General features: G+C 41.2%; 1 long non-coding RNA gene across 1 annotated transcript; it reads right to left on the reverse strand.

The window, feature by feature from the left end:
* Nucleotides 1–786: 786 nt before the first annotated feature.
* LOC148184170 (uncharacterized) lies at nt 787–7,218 on the reverse strand. Its single transcript, XR_015772754.1, has 3 exons — nt 7,105–7,218; nt 3,589–3,694; nt 787–2,054 (listed from the first exon to the last, which is right to left on the reverse strand). It is a non-coding gene; the product is annotated as an uncharacterized LOC148184170 (long non-coding RNA).
* Nucleotides 7,219–13,859: the final 6,641 nt, after the last annotated feature.

Below are 13,859 nucleotides of genomic sequence, written 5' to 3' on the forward strand. Positions count from 1 at the left end.
AATAAGATTGCTGCAGATAAATCAATTCTGGAGAGTATTTGGTTGAACTTTTTAGCAGGACACTCACTGCCCCTTTGTGCTCTATGTTATTCTCCTTGTCAAAGAGGTCACTAGCAGGAAGGTTTGCAGAAATGATGATTATTATCTGGATATTCATAAACATCCAGTATGCTGCCAATCATAGGACAGAAATAGGCTGTATCACCTCTGGGTCTGAATGGAATTAGCCAAGAAAGCTTGAAATTAGCAATTTGTTCCTTTGTGGCAAAGTCTAGGTCCTAACACTGATGTCATGACTAGCTGAAATTATGTCTAAATTAGAGAAGAAAAAAAGCCCAATTTCCTCAGAGGTGTTTTGCAACTGTAAATGAGGCATAATTGTATCACCTAGGAACTATGATAAACTGTTATTAGCATTTGTGTTGCGTTTCCTGCAGAAATCCAGGAGGGCTTTTTATCCCAGATTAAGGGTCCCTCCCAATACTTGAATAGGAAGTGTGTATGGGAATGGAGTTGTCCAGGGTGTCACCACCTTGAGGTGAAGGATAGCCTGAGGTGCAAGGGTAAAGAATAAATGTTACTGCAAGAAAAGCTGCCGAATTTCCTTTTGAGAGACTGATAATCCCACCGGCTTCTGCAGAAGCAGCTTTTGATTATCATTGCTGATGATATTAGAAGACATCTCTGGAGTCTGTCCTTTAAAAAATGTTTCCCCAGTGCTACTTGAAAACATATGGGTTGGGAACTGAAGTGAAAAACTGATGTTTTACTAACTCTCTTGGCATGATGGAGGCTTAGAAAATGATGTGTCTGATACTGGGGATGCATTTTTAACAGTAAATGAAACCAGACTGCATAAAATTTCAAAATACTAGACCGATAAATGTAGATGAGAAAAGAATTTGGAACAAGAAAAAGGGACTTGTTAGAGAACCAAATGAGAAAAGATGGATCAGACCTGGAGCTGGGATGAATTGGAGCAGCTCGATGAACTTCAGTGGGTCTATTCTGAGCTGCATGAACTCATAGGCGATCTAGACATACACTAGAAGGGTTGGAGTAAAACAGATTATTTTCAAGTGCAGAAACATCCTGAGTGCTTTATCAAGTAATAGGATGGGCAAGCAATTTGGAAGGTAACAAATTTGAGGGAGAAAGAGCAGAGATGGAGTCAGTGCTGGGGTATTTTCCTAACTCCAGTTACTGCACCAGCAATGCCTGGCTTCAAAGAAGGCACGTCTCCATGGGTTACTGCAAGCAATCAGGAAGGGAAAAAAGGGAAAAAAAGAGGAAAGAGGAAGGCTCCATGTCCTAGCTGACCAGGCTTTTTCAGTCTAGTATCTTGGGAAACTGGCCTATAGTTACATCATTTAAAACAGAACACAACACCTGGAGAGAAGGTCATGCTTTCGTTCCAGTGCCTCTTCTCTGGACAACTTAAATTTCTTCCTGAACAACATGCACTAACCTCCAGAAGATGTTTTATACCAGAACAAGTGTGCTGTGTGCTTGAATTATTTAGGTTACTTTTGCTGGTTTAGTAGGGTATTAAAAAAAAATAATTAAAGAGCGTTACTCTGCTACTGCTTCAGAGTATACATTAGGCAAACCACTGGCCTTAAACAAAGTACAAAACTTCACCCTTTCAGCTCCACAATCTGTGAAAAAATTAATACATTTGATTGCTGCAGAAGAACTTTTCAGAAAAAAACTACTTCAGTAAAGTGTAGAATCTCTTGACTGGGCTTGTGGCTCTGAGCTCCCTCCAGAAATTACTGATTTTGTAAATTTACTGAAATAAAAAAGCATCCCGTTTCAGTGCCTTTCCCCTCTAATGCTCTCTTTTAGTTATAACAAACATACCCACAGGAAAAATCAGATGACCAGCAGATTTTGTGCCAGACAGGTGCTACAAAATTCCTGGTGAACTTCAGGAGGCTTTGGTGTGCTCTTAGGAAATAAGTAAATTCTGCTGAGGTTGGCATCCTTCTGCACCAGTACAGGCAAGCTCTCAATCTGCTCCTTTTCTGTTAATAGGTCAGATGTTTTGACCCCTGGAAAAGATTTTTTAAATGTCAGAACTTATATTTTTGCTTTATATACTGTGACTACAGTTTCCGTTGAAGCTGTGAGGTTCTGCAGCATCCTAAAGAAATGTTAGATCCTAAAGACAGCTTTCATCCTTAGCCACAATCAGTTAACCTAATCTATTTTTCAGTTTTCCTATGCCCTCTTTACACTCTCTAGCTAGTAGCTTAACCTCTTTTCCAAAAACCAACATAGCTAAAAAACACTTTATATTGCTTTCAGTTCTTATAGAAACCAGGATAGGTTTTGCATTTGCCTACACAAAGAAGTTTTATTTCAGTGACTTGAGGTGCTAGGGTTTTTCCAGATGCAACTCAAACCATGATTTCCCATTGAAATAAGCTTTTATCCTTTTTCCAAGGGAAAGATTGTGTTATGAGAAAATTCAAATTATTTTATTCTAGAAACTGTCTAATTAAATCGAACAATAAAAATTGTTATCCTTTTTGACCACCAAGCAATTAAGTGACCTGGTGATAGGGAATTAAGTCAGTCTTCTTCCTTTGAAATGACAGCTGAAATAGGAGAGGCGCTGTTCTTTGTCTACTGTGTGCGTGCTGGAGACGAGGCAGAGGGGGAAGGATGGAAACGGAATAATACACAATCAGAGAAATCTTATCCCTGTTGCAATTGCAGAATTTTTTCCCATTAACTTTCCTAAGGGCAGAATTTTCCTCATTGTGTCCCATCTTCTAGGATAGCCTCATAAACAAACAAACAAGAAAAAGACCCGATAAACCTCCTTGCATCTACTACAATTTATATTATCCCCCAAACTGTTAATCTAAAATGCTTATTGAGTATATTGTGGTGCCTTTCTCTTTCTTTGACATCACTTGGTGTAAATGGCAGTATAGCAGGAAGAGTCCATGCTAGCTTATTGAAGGAATGTGCCAATTAACTTGTAATACAAAAATTACACAGTGGGATGTAGACTGGGGACACTGGGTTTAAAACCAGAAGCATCTAAAGTACCAGAGCTGTGGCAAATTCACCAGCATTACAGACCACAGCCTCTCCATCAAAGACAAGAGATACAGCCTCAGAGCCTGGTGACAATGTGACCACATAGAAAGTTTTCCCTTTTACATCACTACAATTATCTTAATTATAGGAAGTTAATTCAACTGGCATACAGTTGCTTTCATTTTCAGTGATAAAAGCATCCAAGGTGACACAATCCAAGATGTAAAAGGGACATGCATAGGGAAATTAGTGATTCTGTTAAGGACATTATATTGGCATGACTATTTTTTTTTTGAATAATTGTGCCCCATTTAATGCTTTTTCCAGGCCATCCAATCTTTGGGTGGCTGTTGATTATACAGCGCTGTGTGATAGGACCATTGTGTATTAAGCATCAGTGAGTGCTTGCCTATCCGATAAAAGTGTATACAAAAATCAATTCTATACAAATTATCTCAATAAATTGGCTGAAAGCTTGTAAGAAGTAACAAATAGATAATAAAAAAAAAAAGTATCTGTTTTGGTGTCACTTACCAGTTAGAGTAAGATGTTTGTCACAAGATATCTCATTGCAGGGATGAACAGTGGTTTTGTTTCCTTTTCTCGAAACTGCTGTAACTGTGATCTTCCACTGGATGCCCTTTAGTAAGGAAAAAGTCATTACCAACTGCCCCTTGTTACATGGCAGCATCCAGCTGGAAAAATGTTTCTGCTAGCCTGCATAAATTTGGTCTAACTATTAATTACTGTAATTAATTAACCTCTATGAGTGGAAAAACATGAAAAGAGGCTAAAGAACAAGCCGGTTTCATGCCAAAGATGTTTCTACAGTAGCTGAATACTATGCTTTCACACCACAGTTGTAAAAGTTCCTGGGTTTGTAGTTCTCCTTGTTGATGGTGGCATTAATAATTTCCAACAGTGACAGATTTCAGAATGTCAAAAGAATTAGGGCTGTAGTGTCAGAAAGTAGGAACATAAGCCACGCAGCACAAATGCAGAGCTTTTTTAATGTGTTTAGATTTTAAATCCTTTTAAGGGATAGCATTGCAGGCTTCAAGTGCCCCAGCAAATCATTAATGATAATATGAAATCCCAGCAGAATTACAGCAGCTATTTCACCATGAACTTGGCCATCCAGCCATGTAAAAAGACTCCTTTCCACCTCTGAGTCATTACTCATTACAAAAAAAGCCCATCATCTTTCCACCAATCTAGCAGGGTAGCTGGAGAGACTAAAACTAGAAGAGTGACCCATATTGGCTGTATATCTTAACAAAAAGCAAGACTGGACAAATTCACACAAGAAAAATTCTTCAAGTACTATTAAATGTCTCAAGAAGTTGGTAAGATGCAAGTAGCTGCAATCTGGAAAAGTCCTTGGAGGGAGCATCTCTATGTGATTGTCCTGCTCTCATGTGTGTTTCATAGGCATCCATTGCTGGCTGCTCTCAATTTCTTCTGGACTTGTGTTCAAGACAGCAACTTTGGGGGAAAATAGTAATTACTGGTCTATTATTAGATACTGCAATTTTGCCAGAAAGCCAAAAGTTGCAATAAATCAACTTTAATACTATCTGTTGTCTCCAAACATGGAAAAGGGCCATGAATTCAGTGGAGGGACAGATAATGCAGTTATATTAGAATACATTATTATCCAAAGTGTTGCCTATTGACAGTTTAATTTTTATTGCATGGCAAAGGTTAACATCTTTAGGTAGTTCAAAGGACCCAAAGGGTAAAAAATTACCAAGAATTCATCTATTCAGCATAGATATGAAACTATCAGAAAAGACAGTCAGTATGGTGCTAGCACCCTCTGATCTAGATGATAGATTTGATTTGGCAAAGATTTGGCTGTCATTAATGGTGGACAGACACTGAGGGCTGAAAAAAGGTGCCAGCTTATTATTCTGCAGCTGAAATGTAGCTCTTGGTAACAAGATTCATGAGTCTCAGATTCCTACTGGAAACTGGGCTGTGATTCATTTTGGGAAACTGCGAGAATATTTTTATTGCAGGTTATCTTACTGTTTTACCTAGAAATAATCCACCCAGACTTCTTTTCAATTAAAAAGAGGAAGAAAATTGAATGAAAAGAGTAATCAATATGGAGAAAAAAATGGGACATTCTTCCACAGCTTTTTCTTACAGGCACAGATTGTTCTTATGGACATCAGACTTGACAGTCTATGCTGGATCCTTCAGGACAATTTAATCTCAGAGGAGAGTGCGCCTACCCACTTACTTAGTGATGCTTAAATGAGCAAACTATTTGGCTAGTACTGCAGTACATTTACTTTTGGTTGGTCTGCAGGATTAATTACTTTGGGTATATTTGAGACCACCTTCATGTTCTAGACCAGAGATAATCGTGGTGTCTGTCACATGATGGGAAAAGAGGAAAAGATACACCACACCAGGCAAAGAGTTCCAATGCTGTGAGTTTTCAGATAATGGTGCTCTGTCATTTTGGCCCTAAAGTTTTATTCTGACTAGGCTGATGTTCGATCATGTAATTCTACTATCTCACATTATATCACTTCATCACTGTTTAGTGTTTTATTCTTCATAAGGTTCAGTGGTATTTCATCCCATTCCCCAGCTTGGTTCTGCACTGCAGAAGAGGGCTTTAAGCCCACCACCATTTAAATATGTTGAAGCTTCCTCTTCTTGTGGGATGAGAAGTGGTGGCTAGAAATGTCCAGCTGAGCTTCTCTTTTGCCTCTCTCACTTCTCATCTAATTCCTTTTTTGCATTGGTCTGACAGAGCCCAAGATAGTGGCACTTCGGGCCGCATTGCAAGACCCATCTATTATCATGTCTTTTACCAAAGAGGCTGATTTGAAGGGGCATGAAGTTTTGTGAGGCTTCAGAAGTGTTGAATTGACTTTTCTGTCGCTTTTACTACATTTTAATTTCTGTGAGTTACAACACTGATGGAAATATCCTTATAGTCTATGATGGGCAGATTATAAAAATATCATGTTAAAGAAATTGAAATGTTTTAAAAAATTAAGTCAATCAAAACATTTTTAAAAACAGACAATATATGTAATAACAACAACAACAAAAAACCTACTACAGTTTTATTTTTGGAAAAATATATGTGGTAAGAAGGGAAACTATGCAGTTTAATTTTCTCCTTGGTATTAGTTCTCATAGTATTTGCCTGTAATGGCAACATTATAATTTGTAGAATTAATTAATGATCTGGCATCTGATTTTGATTCATTAATGCTTAAGCCAGCTAAGTCTCAATTATCCTCTGGACTATTTATTCCTTAACAAGCTTTTAGCTAATGTGATTTTAAAAATATGAAAATAGGTTTTAACTTGCCTTTAAGACGCAGCAATATTTTAATTCTCCTCTATAAAATAAAGGAACCTTCATATTTCTTATTCTATTATAGTTACATTCAAAATTAGACTAGGGGATTTGCAATGTATTCACTAAATATATATTGTATTTATATGTACCTGGAACCTGACTTCAATTTAGTCTTGATTAAAAAATGTACTGAATTGGAAACTGTGTAATAAAGGATGCCTAAATCATAGTGACCCAGAATATCTCACTCAGTCAGACAGTTAGCAAATAAGTGCACAAGCAAGCAGATGATACAAGCATTCAAAATTAATTCTATTCTCAGAGGATGCACAGACTAGGAGATAGCATCTGATTCTATCTGCAGAGGTGTAAATCCAGAGTAACACCTTGGCTAAAGTCTCCTTACCCTGAACTTGATTACTTATCCTGAAAATGATCAGAATTGGACTCTCCTGTGCCCAAGGCTAGGTTAAAGTAGCTGAAATATCCAGTTCTACTTCATGACATTTTTGTTATGCAACTGAAAGTATCTATCAATTTCCAGGTATTTACTATCTATAACTAATCCATTTACCAAATGTAAGGACTCCTGATATTTTCTCAAAATTACTGATATTTTAAAAAGTTCAATCACCACATTGTTTAGGAAAACCTGCCCAATGCAGTTGTGACTGGTGTTGCAATTGTGTTATGATAAGAGTCATTCAGAAACCACATACCTTTGATTTCGGATTGTCAGGCACCAGTTCAGAGAAGATACTTCTGTTCCTGGGCTCTGATGTGATGGACCTGCCTGTCATCACTGCACCTTGTCCTTGCTCACATCAAAGCTGAAATGCATAATTACAAAGATGGGTAAATAAATGAATTGTGTTTTAACCAAATAATCATCGTTAATTACTTTAGTTACTCAGATTTGTTTTCAAAGTACCTTCTGAAAAAATTTCAGGCACTATGCAAACAGTAGAAAATAGCAAACAGCATTTTCTAAGCTATCAGTTTTGCAGTACATGAATCAGAATCACTAAATTGGAAGAGACCTTCAAGATCATCAAGGCCAAACCATGCCCTAAAACCTCAACTAGTCTTTTTTTAAACACATCCAGGGATGGTGGCTCCACCACTTCCCAGGGCAAAGCATTCCAATATTTTTCTGTAAAAAACTTTTTTCTAATATCCAACCTATATTCCCTTGGTGCAGCTTAAGACTGTTTCCTCTCCTTCTGTCAGATGCTGCCTGGAGAGAGAGACCGACCCCCACCTGACCACAGCCTCCTTTCAGGAAGTTGTAGAGAGTGATAAGGTCACCCTTGAGTCTCCTTTTCTCCAGGTTAAACAACCCCAGCTCCCTCAGCCGTTCCTCACAGGGTTTGTGTTCCCAGCCCCTCACCAGCCTCGTTGCCTCCTCTGGATGCACTCGAGTGTCTCAATGTCCTTCCCAAACTGAGAGGCCAGAACTGGACACAGAACTCCAGGTGTGGCCTCACCAGTGCCCAGTACAGGGGGAGAATGACCTCCCTGCTCCTGCTGGCCACACTATTCCTGACACAGGCCAGGAGCCACTGGCCTTCTTGGCCACCAGGGCACACTGCTGGCTCATGCTCAGTCATGAAAAAACCCATCTTCTCCTGAAACTGTGTTTCCTTCTCCTCAGAAGTCATTCAATGGCTTTTCAATACCTGCCTGTCAATGTATACCATTGGTGTCAGTGTTTTTCCTTAGTTCATACTGCTGTGACAGCTAGAGCCTTCCACACCCTTCTCATCAATAAACGCCTGAGATAAACATCCAAGAGTATCTTCCTTTCCATTTTCAGATCAAGATGTAAGTCTCTCTCCTGTTAGTCCAAGATGGGAAATCAGTCCCAACTTCTAATGCATGAGCTGTAATGCCAGCTTCCCTTGAAACCCGAGGAGCCCTTAGCTCAGCCAGTTGCCACACGGGAATAGGGGGACTGCTGCCTATGGGTTAAAAAATCAAAACCCATTTTCTGAGTCAGATCCTGTGGCCCACTGAATACACATTGCAATGCTCCAGGGACACAAGGCAGCTTACAAAAAGATAAATCCAGTTTATGTGACCAGCACAGAACTCCTGGGTGGTCACAAAAACAGCTACCAGAGTAATACCAGAGGCAACAAACAAAGGAATCAATCTCCAGTTACTGCTGGACGAGGAAAAGTTCAAGGTACCTGTGTTGTTATGGCAAGAGTTCACTTGGGCTAAGAGGTAAACAGAGACAGCTGAGCTTGATCTCTAAAGCTGGGGCTGGATGGCTGGAAGCACCAGCTTTCTCAATTGCTTAGAGTAAAGGATTGAGTTGATAAATCAGAGCAGCCCTGATCGCTTTTAATCAACTGAATGAGGAGGAAGGAGGGGACGTGGAGGCTTGGGAAGAAAAATATGTAAAGCTTAAAAAGTTCCAGCTGCTTGCTCTCTAATGGAGTCTCGTTCCTCATGAACGGTGGAATGGTTAGGCCACCTGGTGGCAAATAGCAAACCAACAACGTTTGCAGTTTCCAAGCTACAATAAATGTCCTAAGGATCAGAGAGCTCTGGGAACTGTCAAAGGCTGGGAGCTTTTCACACCCAGGTGGCTGCTATGCAGCCTCTGCTGGGAGACAGCAGCCAGCAAAGGCTGCTATCAACCACTCCACAGGTGCAACACAGAACAGCTGACCTGGTGTCTGGCCAATTTCTGCTAGACACCTGTCTCCATCACCAAATCTACCACCACAGCCAGCCTCTCCCTCACCCCAGGATGGAGGCAAAAGACAAAGGAGCTGAACTTAGCTTGTAGCTTGTGAGGAAGTAGTCAATGGCTCAGCATTCCAGTGCACATTGGTGAAAAGTGGTGTCGTTCAAGGGTCAGTACTGGGACCAGTACTGTACAATAGCTTCATCAGCAATATTGAAGGGGGTTCAAGTGCACCCTCAGAAAATTTGCAGATGACACCACACTGAATGCTGTCGTTGACACACCTGAAGGACAAGATGCCATCCACATGGATCTTGACAAGTTTGAGAAGTGGACACATGGGAATCTCACATGATTTAGCAAGACCAAGTGCAAGGTGATGCACTTGGATCAGGGCAGCTCCTGGTACCAACACTGGCTGAGGGATGAACAGATAGAGAGCAGTCCTGTTGAGGAGGACTTGGTGCTGTTGGATGAAAAGCTGAAGCAACGTACATTCACAACCCAGAAAGCCAAACCTGTCCTGGGCTGCATCCAAATCAGTGTGGCCAGCAGGGCAAGGGAGGGGATTCTGCCACTCTGCTCTGCTCTGGTGAGACGCCACCCGCAGGGCTGTGTCCAGCTCTGGAGTAAAACATGGACCTGTTGGAGTGAGTTCAGCAGAGGGACACAAAAATTATCAGAATGCTGGAGCAGCTCTCATAGGAGGAAAGGCTGAGAGTTGGGGTTGTTCAGCCTAGAGAAGAGAAGGCTCTGTGGAGACCTTGTTGTGGTCCTTGAGTATTTAAAGCGGCCGTATAAAAGGCTGGGGATAAACTTCTTACCAAGGTCTGTTGTGACAGGATAAGGAATAACTGTTTTAAACTAAAAGACAGTAGATTTACACTAGCTATAAGGAAGAAGTGTTTTATAGTGAGTGTGGTAAAACTGGAAGAAGTTTCCCAGTAACACAGGGTTGCCCGGGTGGATGACCCTTTCCTGGAAACACTTAAGCTCAGCTTGGGCCAGGCTCTGAGCAACCTGATCTAGAACATGTCCCTACTCATTGCAAGAGAGTTGGACTAGATGACTTTTATAAAGATGACCTTCCAACACAAACCATTCAATGATTCTGATTCTAAGCAGGAGCTTGACATGTTTATTGAGTCTGAATGAAGAGGTCTGTCCCCATGTATAGCATCAGGTCTGTGCAGGTAAATCAAGTCAGGGTCATGTGAAAGGCTGTGATTATATATTGCAGAGAGCTGTGCAGCCCTTCAGAAGGACCCTGACAACTTGGAGAGATGGACAGAGAAGAAGCATCTGAAATTCAACATAGGCAAATGCCACATCCTGCACTTGGAAAATAATAACCCCATGCACCAGAACAGGCTAGGGGTTGATCTTCTGGAAAGCAGCTCTGCAGAGAAAGACCTGGGTGTCCTGGTGGAGAACAAATTGTCCATGAGCCAGCAGTGTGTCCTTGTGGCCAAGAAGGCCATTGGTATCCTGGGGTACATCAGGAAGATCAGTGCCACAGGTCAGGATGTGATCCTGCCCCTCTGCTCAGCCCTGGAGAGGCACATCTGGAGTGCTGAGCCCAGTTCTGGGCTCCTCAGCACAGGAGGGACATGGAGCTCCTGGAGCAGGTCCAGTGGAGAACACAAGGGCGATCAGGGGACTGGAGCATCTCTTACGAGGAAAGGCTGAGGGAACTGGGCCTGTTCAGCCTCGAGAGAAGACACCAGAGAGGGGAACTCAATGTTTATAAACACCTGGAGGGAGGGTGTCAAGGGGATGGAACCAGGCTCTGCTCAGTGATGCCCAGCAATAGGGCAAGAGGCAACAGGCAGAAACTGATGCACAGAAAGTTCCACCTGAACATGAAGAAGAACTTCTTTACTGTGCAGGTGACTGAGCACTGGAACAGATTGCCCAGAGAGACTATGGAGTCTCCCTCACTGGAGATACTCAAGAACCTTCTGAATGCAATTCCTGTGATGTTTAGAATGACCCCGCTTGAGCAGGGAGGTTGGACCAGATAAGCCACTGTGGTCCCTTCCAGCCTGACACATTCAGTGGTTCTGTTACCTGGAATTCATATCTTAACAAATATGCTATAATATAGTTTCCATTTCTGTGTCTGCAAATTGTTTCTACAAGCAAATCTACTCAGCAGAAGTACTGCAAAATATCAAACATAAAAAGGGAGTACATGGAAGATGTAAAATCTGTTGAAGGTTTCTTCTTCAAAAGCACTTCTAAGTACTCATCTTTAATATCCGAAAATTTAGCTGAGCTGGACAGCAGTTTAGTGCTAGAGGGCATTCACAGATGGGTTCAGTACAGGCAAAAAAATATAAATGAAAGTCTGTTTGCAAATGCAATAATTCTTAAATAAAGGACTGTCTTTTGTTTTCTCCAGTTTTGTCCACTGTACCTTTAGTCTAAGCCAAGTGAAAAGAATGCAAGTTTAGCAGCTGCTGCTTTACTGAGCCTTGCTTCTAGCTGCTCTCTCTGCTGTTCTTGCCTCATTCCTTCACTGCATTCCCTGACAGTTAAAAACTCACCAGACTTGTGACTCACATTTTAATCTTACCCAAGTCACAATGTTTATTTCACAGGATGTCCAATTAAACGTCAATTCAATCTGCTCTGGAGTTGTTTCCTTCCCCTCTGGTGATTAGTATAACCTGAATAATGTAGGAAATACAGAAAAAAAAGGTCAGTAAACAACTCCAGTGACATCAAGGGACCAAGCTGAAACTTTTCCCACAGAAGACAAAGGAGGAAGGTGATGCACAAGAATGTTAACATGGGTCATACTTTCTAATGTTCTGACTATGAAGAATGGAAGGGAAAATTATGGTACCTTAGGGTGAGTTATGGGCCCCCTTTAAGCCTGGGGAAACATAAGTAGGTGTGGGGCTGTGCAAGCCACACAAAGTGAGAAAAAAATCTCTGTCCTCATTTTCCCTGTGCTTAGAAGGGCCTGCTGTTGCCCTTCATTGAAGCCAGTGTGAGTACACCACTTCCTTGCATCCTGTCTCTAATGCAAGTGCTGCAGCTCTGTGGTCTCAAAGTGAAGAAGCAGACCCCCACCTATCAGGTGCTGCACAATACTGTCCAGAAGCCCTAAAAAACTAGCATCCATCAGCTCACTGACTGAAGGGGAATCTTATCATGACAGAGACTTGCATAATTTCTTGGGGCTTTCTTTTCATCTTCATTCAGGCATGTCAAGTGCCGCATGATGAACATAAATGTAATTCTACTTGTTGTTTGCTCCAGAAGTAGCCTTCCGCAGCATACCAGGCTTACACTGGAGGTTTCGAAATGGAGGTAGGGTTCTGCATAAAACAAGGAGCTGCTTTTCAAAATAAGAGAGAAAACTGAACTAAACTTCCAAATGTTACCTGGTATTTGAATAGCCACCAATGGAAAACCTCTTGGGGAACACCTAATTTTGGTGAAGCTGTGCAAGAACAGAGCTCAGAGTCACCTTTCTTCCCAACTTGTCCAGCTCCTAAGTCAATGCCAGCTGGGAGTTGAATACCACCAGTTACTCAGGGGAAATACACTGGTTTCAGGATGAAACTTTACTCACTGGAGAACACTCAACATAGATGCAAGTGTGGGCAACTCTATTGGAGAGATCTCCTCTCAGCACAAGTGCTTGAAACAAGAAGTGCCACTGGTTTTTCTCTCTACAGAAGCTTCATGTGTAAGTTCCTGAGGACAGGCCATGCAGTGTCTCTGGCTTTTCTGTGTGTGCACCAGGACAAATTGTGAGCAGGGACTTGCAGGGGTAGCTGAGGGGTGCTGGAGTTCCTGCAGAGCCAAGCAAACTGTGCCAGGGACCCTGAGTCCACAGGCACATGGCGGGGCAGCTCTCTCAAAAGCCAGATGTTCTCTCCAGTTTGCAAAGGGAACAGTTTTGTGACTTAGGAAGAAGAATTTCCATTTGAGCTCCTGCTGTGACAGTGCTCATTACTTTGAGTTGTGTCTAAGAGGCAATACAAGTTGCTCCTCACAAAACATGCCCTGTGCCTGCCCACTTTTTTTTTTTTTTTACCTATGAGAGGTCTGGCACTTGATTTTTTTTGGAAATAACATTGTAAAATTCTTTCCAAAGAAATTTTCAGTGTGCCTTTCTGGGACTTCTTAAAAAAAATATAGATTAATTGTGATAATTAAATTTCCCTCTGAGTGATTTCTTTGATAAATGGATCTAGTTAGGACTTTCAATTAAGCACCAAGCCCTGCTGTGAAGTCAGACTGAGCTTCATGTTGCAGGCATTTATTGCCTCATTTACACAGAGACAATCTGAATTATTTTACATTATACTGTTTTCTTTATCTGTCTTTTTTTACACAGGTATTAGAATTCCTATTAACCCTTCTATCAGGGAGCCAATTAGAAAGGTATGGTCAAGCAACTTTTAATTATTTTGTTATGGTTTAAATAAGCCTCCAGGAAGCAGGGCACCTAAAATCTTTCTCTTGTCCATACTGCAACACACAAACCTATTGGTTTGTTACTGTGCAGATTCTCACAGTCTCCAAGTGATAAAAAAACTTGAAAATAATATAAAGTGGGGAAGAAGAGACAACTACCACAATGTTTTGATGAATGGTGGTAATACACAACAATCCTGAGAACAGTAGCTTTTATGTCTTTGCATTGTCCAAAATGGTGAGTAAATGGTAACCACAGCTTGGAGAATTTCAGTTATCGGGTGTGCTCTCCACCCTTAAGGTCACTGTGTTTTAAGTTTTATATCCATGCACTCAAGC

The sequence above is a fragment of the Pseudopodoces humilis genome, chromosome 6, assembly GCF_049639895.1.
Source record: "Pseudopodoces humilis isolate 2021_Gansu_Grassland_sample_001 chromosome 6, ASM4963989v1, whole genome shotgun sequence".
Classification (NCBI taxonomy): domain Eukaryota; kingdom Metazoa; phylum Chordata; class Aves; order Passeriformes; family Paridae; genus Pseudopodoces; species Pseudopodoces humilis.